The sequence below is a fragment of the Sapajus apella genome, unplaced genomic scaffold, assembly GCF_009761245.1.
Source record: "Sapajus apella isolate SASKATOON/1434 unplaced genomic scaffold, GSC_monkey_1.0 scaffold109, whole genome shotgun sequence".
NCBI lineage: Eukaryota > Metazoa > Chordata > Mammalia > Primates > Cebidae > Sapajus > Sapajus apella.
The window spans coordinates 2547500-2555463 of NW_022437049.1; positions in this window are offsets into that span (position 1 = coordinate 2547500).

Genomic DNA, 7964 nt, shown 5'->3' on the forward strand with positions numbered 1-7964 from the left:
ACTAATTTCTGGATGTCTATTGCACAACATGGTGACTACAGTTAATACAGCGCCATGCCTGGGAAGGGCAGGGAGGTGGGGAGGAGTTGGAGAAGGCTCCCTGGAGGGTGACATCTGCACGTTGTTAAAGATGAGTAGGGGTTTATCGCACAGCTATTTCAGACAGGGAAAGGCATGTACAAAATCACATGAACGGGAAGGGGTTTGAGGCTTTTTTGGAACAATGGGTAGCTAAGGTCATTCAGCTGTGGCTAGACCATGGACCATAGCTGGGCCATGGAGAGGCACAGAGGCAAAGTGGAGACCCAGACATTGGGTGGATCCTAAAAGGCTCTATCTTCCAAGCCAAAATGTTTAGGAATTGACTTGAGGGTACTGAACAACCAGTGAGGAATTTTAATGAGAGGGTCATGTGGTTAGAATTATGTTTTAGAAAGAATATGTGTTAGGCTGTTCTTGCATTGCTACAAAGAAGTACCCGGCTGGGCCAGGCATGGTGGCTCACGCCTGTAATCCTAGCACTCTGGGAGACTGAGGCAGGAGGATCACCTGAGATCAGGAGTTCGAGACCAGCCTAGTCAACATGGTGAAACCTTGTCTCTACTAAAAATACACACACACGCACAAAAATTAACTGGGCATGGTGGCAGATGCCTGTAATTCCAGCTACTCAGGAGGCTGAGGAGGGAATCACGTGAACCAAGAAGGCAAAGGTTGCAGTGAGCCAAGATTGCCCCACTGCTCTTCAGCCTGGGCAACAAGAGTGAAACTCCATCTCAAAAAATAAAATAAAATAAAAATAAAACCACTTAAAGAAAAGAAATAACCGATTTGCTAATTGATAAGAAGAGGCTTGGCTCCCAGTTCTACAGGCTGTATAGGAGGCATGGTGGCATCTGCTTCTGGGAAGGCCTCCAGGAGCTTTTACTCATGGCTGAAGGCAAAGTGGGAGCAAGCCCTTCTCATGGTGGGGGGCTTGGGGAGAGGTGCCACACTGTACAGCAACTGGATCTCGAGAGAATCCACTCACTATTGCTAGGTAAGCACCAAGCCATGAGAGATCTGCCTTCATGACCCAAACACCTCTTACCAGGCCCCATCTCCAGCCCTGGGGATTATGATTCAACATGAGATTCAGGCAGGGACAGATATCCAGACTATATTGGAGTGGCTGCGGTGTGGAGGATAGACTATAGGGCTCTCTGGAAGTGGGGAGACTAGGAAGGCATCTGAACTGCTGAGGAGTGAGACCAAGGCAGGGAGAGTGGGGAGAGAAAGAAAGCCACGAGGAAGAGGGGATTGGGGTATAATTCTAGCTCATGGTCTGGGGTTGGAGCCTGAGTACATGGTGGTGCTATAGGAATGGAGACAGAGGAGACACAGAAAGCACAGTCATGCTGGAGGAGGAGAAGCTCTTTTCCTGACAGATTTTCAGGTGCCCCTGAGAAAGATGTCCATAGAGAGGCAGCCACCATCTACTTTCTGTGTCTGTGGATTGGCTTGGAGTTAACTCTTGGGAAGTTGGACATATAGGTCTGGAGCGAGGGAGATATCATGATGTTGGAAGTGGCAAAACCTGGTGCCTCAGAGAAATGTTTTGGAGTCTGAGCTAAATTTGAATCCTCGCTTTGCCTCTTCCTAATTGTACACATTTGAGGAAGACATAACATACATACTGTGTGTTGTTCTCCTTTTTTGTTAAAAAGGAGTCTAAGTACTGTCTTGTAAGATTTTGGAAGACTAAGCAAGATAACACACGTGAAGTGCTTAGCACAATGCCTGGGACATTATAGGCACTCAGAAAACTGTTTCAATTGGCGGTGGGTGGCAGAGGGGGGTTGGCGGAATAAGCGTTGAAGCTGGATGTGAATATGATGACCCTGGGGAACCAACAAGGAGTCAGCAGCCAGGAGGCGGGCAGGGTAGGGAGAGGGAGGCCAAGAAAGGAAAGAGTGCCAAGAGACCCAGATACATTGGGGGCTTCTGAGATGCAGGTGAGTTGGCTGAATTGTCAGTGATGAGGTGACTGGTGATTATAGAACAATTTCAGTGGAGTGGGGAATGAGTGTGGCTAATAATTTCAGAAAACCCTGCTATAAAGTATAGGAGATAATAAAATGAAGAAAAAGGGGAACAGGTGTAGGGAAGGCTTCTGTGTTAAGGCAGTTTTTGTGCATATCTCTGTCCTTTCACTTTCCACATTTTACTGAAATTGACTGTAGGTGAACATTGCTCTGTAGCCTCCCCTTGGTACCCCTGCTCACTGTCCCCCAGCCCCCCTCAGCACCGCTGCCCACCTCAGTCTTGGCTCTACGCTATTGTCTTAGCCCCTCAGCCCTCTGAAGAGCTTTAGGAAAGCACCCATGTAGTAAGTTGGGGTTGCTGGTAGCATATGCGTCTTCCCCCATGAGACTGTGGGGTGAATAGGGATGAGGCTTTCTGTGACTTTGGCTGCCCTACACCTGTCCCAAGGCCTGGCACAAAATATGTGCTCAATAGATGTCTCTTGAACCAGCTTGTATGAGCAAGATGTTGGATGAAGTCTCCTGCTGCCAGTCACTGCCTGCCTGGGGTGAACTGTGGGTGTCCTGGGGTTGGAGCTGCAGGGCACATAGTGACTCTAGCATAACTGAGAAAAATGGTGCAAGAACAGAGGGCTCTGACTTGCTCTGATCATCGACCCAAGGCCAATGTCCTGTGAATAATGTTTAAGTGCGAGCTCAAGCATGTCCACAACAAGGTCATAGACCCTGAATAGCTTACTTATTTGTTCCCGTAACTGGTATTGTGGGTGTCACATGTGTGCTAAGTCTTGTCTCTGCTAGGCCATGAAGAATCTTGAAAGGGAAGCAGAAGTTACCAGTGTTGATTTCAGAAATGGATGCTGACCACTCACAAATAATATTTCCCTCTTCACTGATGCCTAGAATTTTCCTGGTCTTTGTAAATGTGAGTTGCAGGGGTGGGGACACATCTTAAGTACTGCAGTAATCTCAGTCTCCTCACGCAGAAAATCGAAGAGTAGGTTTTCATCGGAAGGGCCTGGAAGGATGTTAAGCAACTGAGAGGGAAGGAGGGATTCTTTGGAGGGCAAAGGGCTGAGCAATGGGAAGTGATGGCTCTGGGAGGTCAACTGCCTCCCTCCCTGCACTCAGACCACTTGCTATCTCATTGAGGAATGAGGATGATCACAGCAAGTCTTAGGTGATTATAGGTTCATGTAAAGCCATATATGTGGGCTCCAATGGGAAGTAGTTGTTTGGACCAGACCAGTTCAGATCTGCCCTGAAAGTAGCCCATAGACCAATGAGGTGGGCTGAGAACTCTGGTTCTACCCTGTGCTGTAACCAACCTTTCAAGGTAATCCAGTGCCAGAGCAGACCCAGAACTGCAGGGAGGAAAGGCAGCCTCCTGGGTGTTCATCCTGGTGCATCCTTCTCTCTGTTCTACAGCAAAGCATTGAAGGAGTCTCTGTCTGCCCTTGGCACCATGGAAAGCTTAACCCATGAAGGCCTGGTTTTGAGTCTCAGTTGGTGGGTAGAGCAGAGATTCTGGTAGAGCTCTGTTCTCTCTTTTCTTTAGCCTTAACGTTTCAGGCAGGAAAGCAAGAGAAGATGATGCACATCACTGGGCTCTGCAAAGGGCCCATTTTCAAAAGGCATTTGCCTCTCTCTCTGTGCATAGCCTTGGGCTGGGGAAAGAGGGGTTGCCCCCAAAATACATGTTGAGTGGCTAGATGAATTGTAAGCTGAAAAACCAAAGTGGTTTTCACATCTCCTAAATTATATACATTGAAATTTGCCATTTCAGTCTGACTCTGAAGGAAGCTCAGATTAGTTATTTGAAAGGGTGGGGGGTGCGGTCTGTGCTCTGGGTCCTTTTACTTCTGCAGTGAGATGTATCCCCACACCACTTCCATCAGGCCTGCTGGAGAGCCTGGGGATGCCAGGCCAGTGTTGTTCACCACCTGGCTCACATCAGGCAGAGAGAGTAGTTTTCTAACTTGCTCAGAGCTTGTTCTAGAGTGTTCTTATATCACAAAACAGAAGAGACCTTTTCTGATGCACTGTTGCCAAATGGGCTTGGAGAGCACAAAAGAATTATAGCATCTTCAGAGTCTGTTAATAACTTCAGATGCAAAAACTATACCCTGTAAAGGCGGGCAGTGTACTTTTTAGGAAAAGGCTGTGAATTAAGAAGTCAGAAGACCTGAGTGGTTCTGCCATTTAAGATCCATGGATTCTTCAACTACCTGGGTCTCAGTTTTCTCATCTATAAAATGGGAATAATAATACTTTTCCTAGCTTGTTTTGAGGATCAAATGAAATAAAGATGTGAAAGAGCCCAAGATGCTGCCATGTGCTGTTCTGATGTAAGTGTTGACTGTTTTGATTACAGACCAGCTGGACTCTTCCTCCCTGAGATATGTGCTAAATCAGACCACACAGGCTTGCAAGTGGTATGGGGTGCATGCGGGTGTAGAGTGCTCTCTGCTCAATTTTGGGGCCCTCCAGCTTGGCAGCACCGTCTGTTGTGTCTCTTGCCAATTCTTCTCTGAGCTAGAGCCAGTTGGGGCTTCAAAGCTGGCAATATGGGGCTGGGTACAGTGGTTCACACCTGTAATTCCAGTGCTTTGAAAGGCCAAGGTGGGTGGATCATGAGGTCAGGCAATTGAGACCATCCTGGCCAACATGGTGAAACTCCATCTCTACTAAAAATACAAAAAATTAGCTGGATGTGGTGGCGAACACCTGTAATCCCAGCTACTAAGGAAGGCTGAGGCAGGAGAATCGCTTGAATCAGGGAGGTGGAGGTTGTAGTGAGCTGAGATCACGCCACTGCACTCCAGCCAGGGCAGCAGAATGAGACTTTGCCCACCCCCCCAACCTCACCAATGAGATCATGTCTTTTGTGGGAACATGGATGGAGCTGGAAGCTGTTATCCTTAGCAAACTAAAGCAGAAACAGAAAACCAAATTACCGCATGTTTGTGCTTGAGTCCAGGAATTCGAAGGTGCAGTGAACTATGATTGTGCCACTGCACTCCAGCCTGAGTGAGAGCAAGACCTTGTCTCAAAAAGAGACAAAAAATTGCTGGCAATGTTTTTCTAATTTCTGCTGAGCGAGCAAACCAAGTGTTCCTGGGACTGCACTCCCAGTCCCTGCAGAAGGCCATTGTTGGGGAATGATCAGGGACTGGCCTTTATCTCTGCCACAGTTTGTAGCCAGTCAGGCATTTTATTGTTTCCCCAGTTACGACAGGACTGGAATGTGGCCATCTCTCTGCAGCACTCCCAGAGGTTGAGTTAATAAAGGGGAAGGCTAGCGACTCCTGTGCTGAACAATGGAAGCTGTAGACTTGGGATTGCACAAACTCACAGAAGTTCCTTTTTGATAGGGAGGCAGCGGAGCTGGGAAGGGTTGAAGATCTGGAATTCTCCTTTTGTATCTGGCTGCTGGGAGTGGGGCAGCGTGAGTTACAAATCCCTAACCATCATCTTTTTGAAACACTCCTGTGAAGCAGGCCAATGCCATGGCAGGGGGTGGTGGCTTCCTGGGGCCATCTCTGAGTGATGGCTGAGCCAATATGTTGGCACAAGGATAGTGGGATTCAGCCAAAATACAATCCATTTCACACAGAGAGCAATTTTGAGCAAAGATACAAAAATCAAAACCATGGGGTTCTTGCTCTTAAGGAACCTACAGGAAAAGACATCAAATAAAGCCACGTGGATGGCTGTGGTCTGTAGTGGAATGTGATAGCCAGTACTAGGGAGGTACCAACGTGTGTGACAGGGGTTTAGGGTATTGTTGGGAAAGTCCCAGAAGTCGGTAATGGCTGCCCAGCCCAGGCAGCTGCAGAGCCACACCAAGTCGGTTGTGCCTTTCTGTGGAGACCCACGTTTCTGCCACCATGAGCTGGTAGACTGAAGCCATGATTTCATCATGTGTCCTTCTGGAGTTTGAGGCAGTCCCTCTGGAGAGAAGCTGCTATGTCATGGGCCAGATCAGATGCTTGTCCAGGGCTGCTACATGCCTTGGAAGGCAGTTGCCACAGGGACTGCAGGTCTGTCACCCCTATGATGCCTTGGACATTCTCCTCGATTTGAAATAGGCCTTCCCCAAAGAGAAAGAGCCCTCCCTGCCAACTGTGCCCTGGATTCCACAACCTGCTGGTCCCACCAAACATTGTCTTTAACCCCTTCCCTCTGGGCTAGCTTTTTCTATCTGCATTTAACATTGTCAAGTGTCATTCATTTTAAAAAATGAATAAATAAAGCTCCCTCCAGCTGCCTTGCCTTCACATCCTCATGTTGCTACCCTTCTGTTCCTCATACCTTCTTGAAGGTGCTTTCTATACTTGCCCTTTCTACAACTACCTTACCTCTCATTCCTGCCTTAACACAGCTGTCTGGCTTGTCCATCTTCTCAGGACAAACACTGCTCTCGGTGAGGTGCCAGAACGCCTGTGTGTAGGGCCATTGTTCATTTTTCTAGACAGATTCTTGACAGAGGTCGAGCAAATTCTCTGACCTCCTTTTTGTACATGCGAAGGTTTGTTACATAGGTAAAATCATGTCACAGAGGTTTGTTATACAGATTATTTATCACCCAGTAATCGAGCCCAGTACCCAATTCTTATTCTTTCTGTTCCTTTCCCTCATCCCACTCTCAACCCTCAAGTAGATCCCAGTGTCTTTTCTTTCCTTCGTGTTCATGAGGTCTCATCATTTAGCTCCCACTTATAAGTGAGAACATGCGGTAATTTGGTTTTCTGTTCCTGCTTTAGTTTGCTAAGGATAACAGCTTCCAGCTCCATCCATGTTCCCACAAAAGACACGATTTCACTTTTTATGGCTGCATAGTATTCCATGGTGTACATGTACCACATTTTCTTTTTTTCTTTTTGAGACAGAGTCTCGCTGTGTCAACCAGGCTGGAGTGCAGTGGCGCAATCTCTGCTCACTGCAGTCTCTCTGGTTCAAGTGATTCTCCTGCCTCAGCCTCCCAAGTAGCTGGGATTACAGGTGTGCGCCACCACACCCAGCTATTTTTTTGTATTTTTAGTAGAGATGGGGTTTCATTATGTTGGCCAGGCTGGTCTTGAACTCCTGGCAAGTGATCTACCCACCTCAGCCTCCCAAAGTGCTGGGATTACAAGGGTGAGCCACTGCACCTGGCCATTTTCTTTATCCAGTCTGTCGTTGATGGGCATTTGAGTTGACTTCATGTCTTTGCCATTTTGAATAGTGCCGCAGTGAACATTTGCGTGCATGTATCTTTATAATAGAACAGTTTATATTCCTCTGAGTATATGCCCAGTAATGGGATTGCTGGGTCGAATGGCAGTTTAGCTTTAAGCTTTTTGAGGAATTGTCACACTGCTTTCCACAATGGGTGACCTCTTGTTTCTGGGAAAACGTCCCATTCTTAGACTCTGTGATCCTATACCTGTTCCCAGTTTCCTGGGTCTCCGACTTCCTCTCTTCAGTCTCCTTGAGCAGTCTCTGTTCTTGCATCCTAAACACTGTTTTCTCTTTCTCTTTTTCCTACATTCACTCTCAGCTGTTTCTCCAGTGCAATGTACAAACCACCACCAACCCCTCATTCCTTTCTGGACATCTTTCCTGAGCTCAACTTGGCTATCTCCAGACACCTAAACTGAGCGTGTGAGACTTGGTGTGCCCTGCCTTGTCTCTGTGGGGTGACTGGTAAGTACGGGAATGCTCCTTGTAACCCAGCACTTCTTCCCCGTCCTCTGAGAGCAGGTTTGGAAAGGACAGAGAGAGAAATGAGGAAAAGAAGAGAGAGGCATGAGATGGAGCAGGTTTTCTCTTTTTAGAAAGTAACATGTTTTATTCATGCTTGCGGCATTTTAATAATGAACGGTTGTCAAGGCAGGATGCTGGCAGATTCCTCTTAGAGAATGGCCTTGAGGCTGAACCCAAACAGGAAAATCGTCT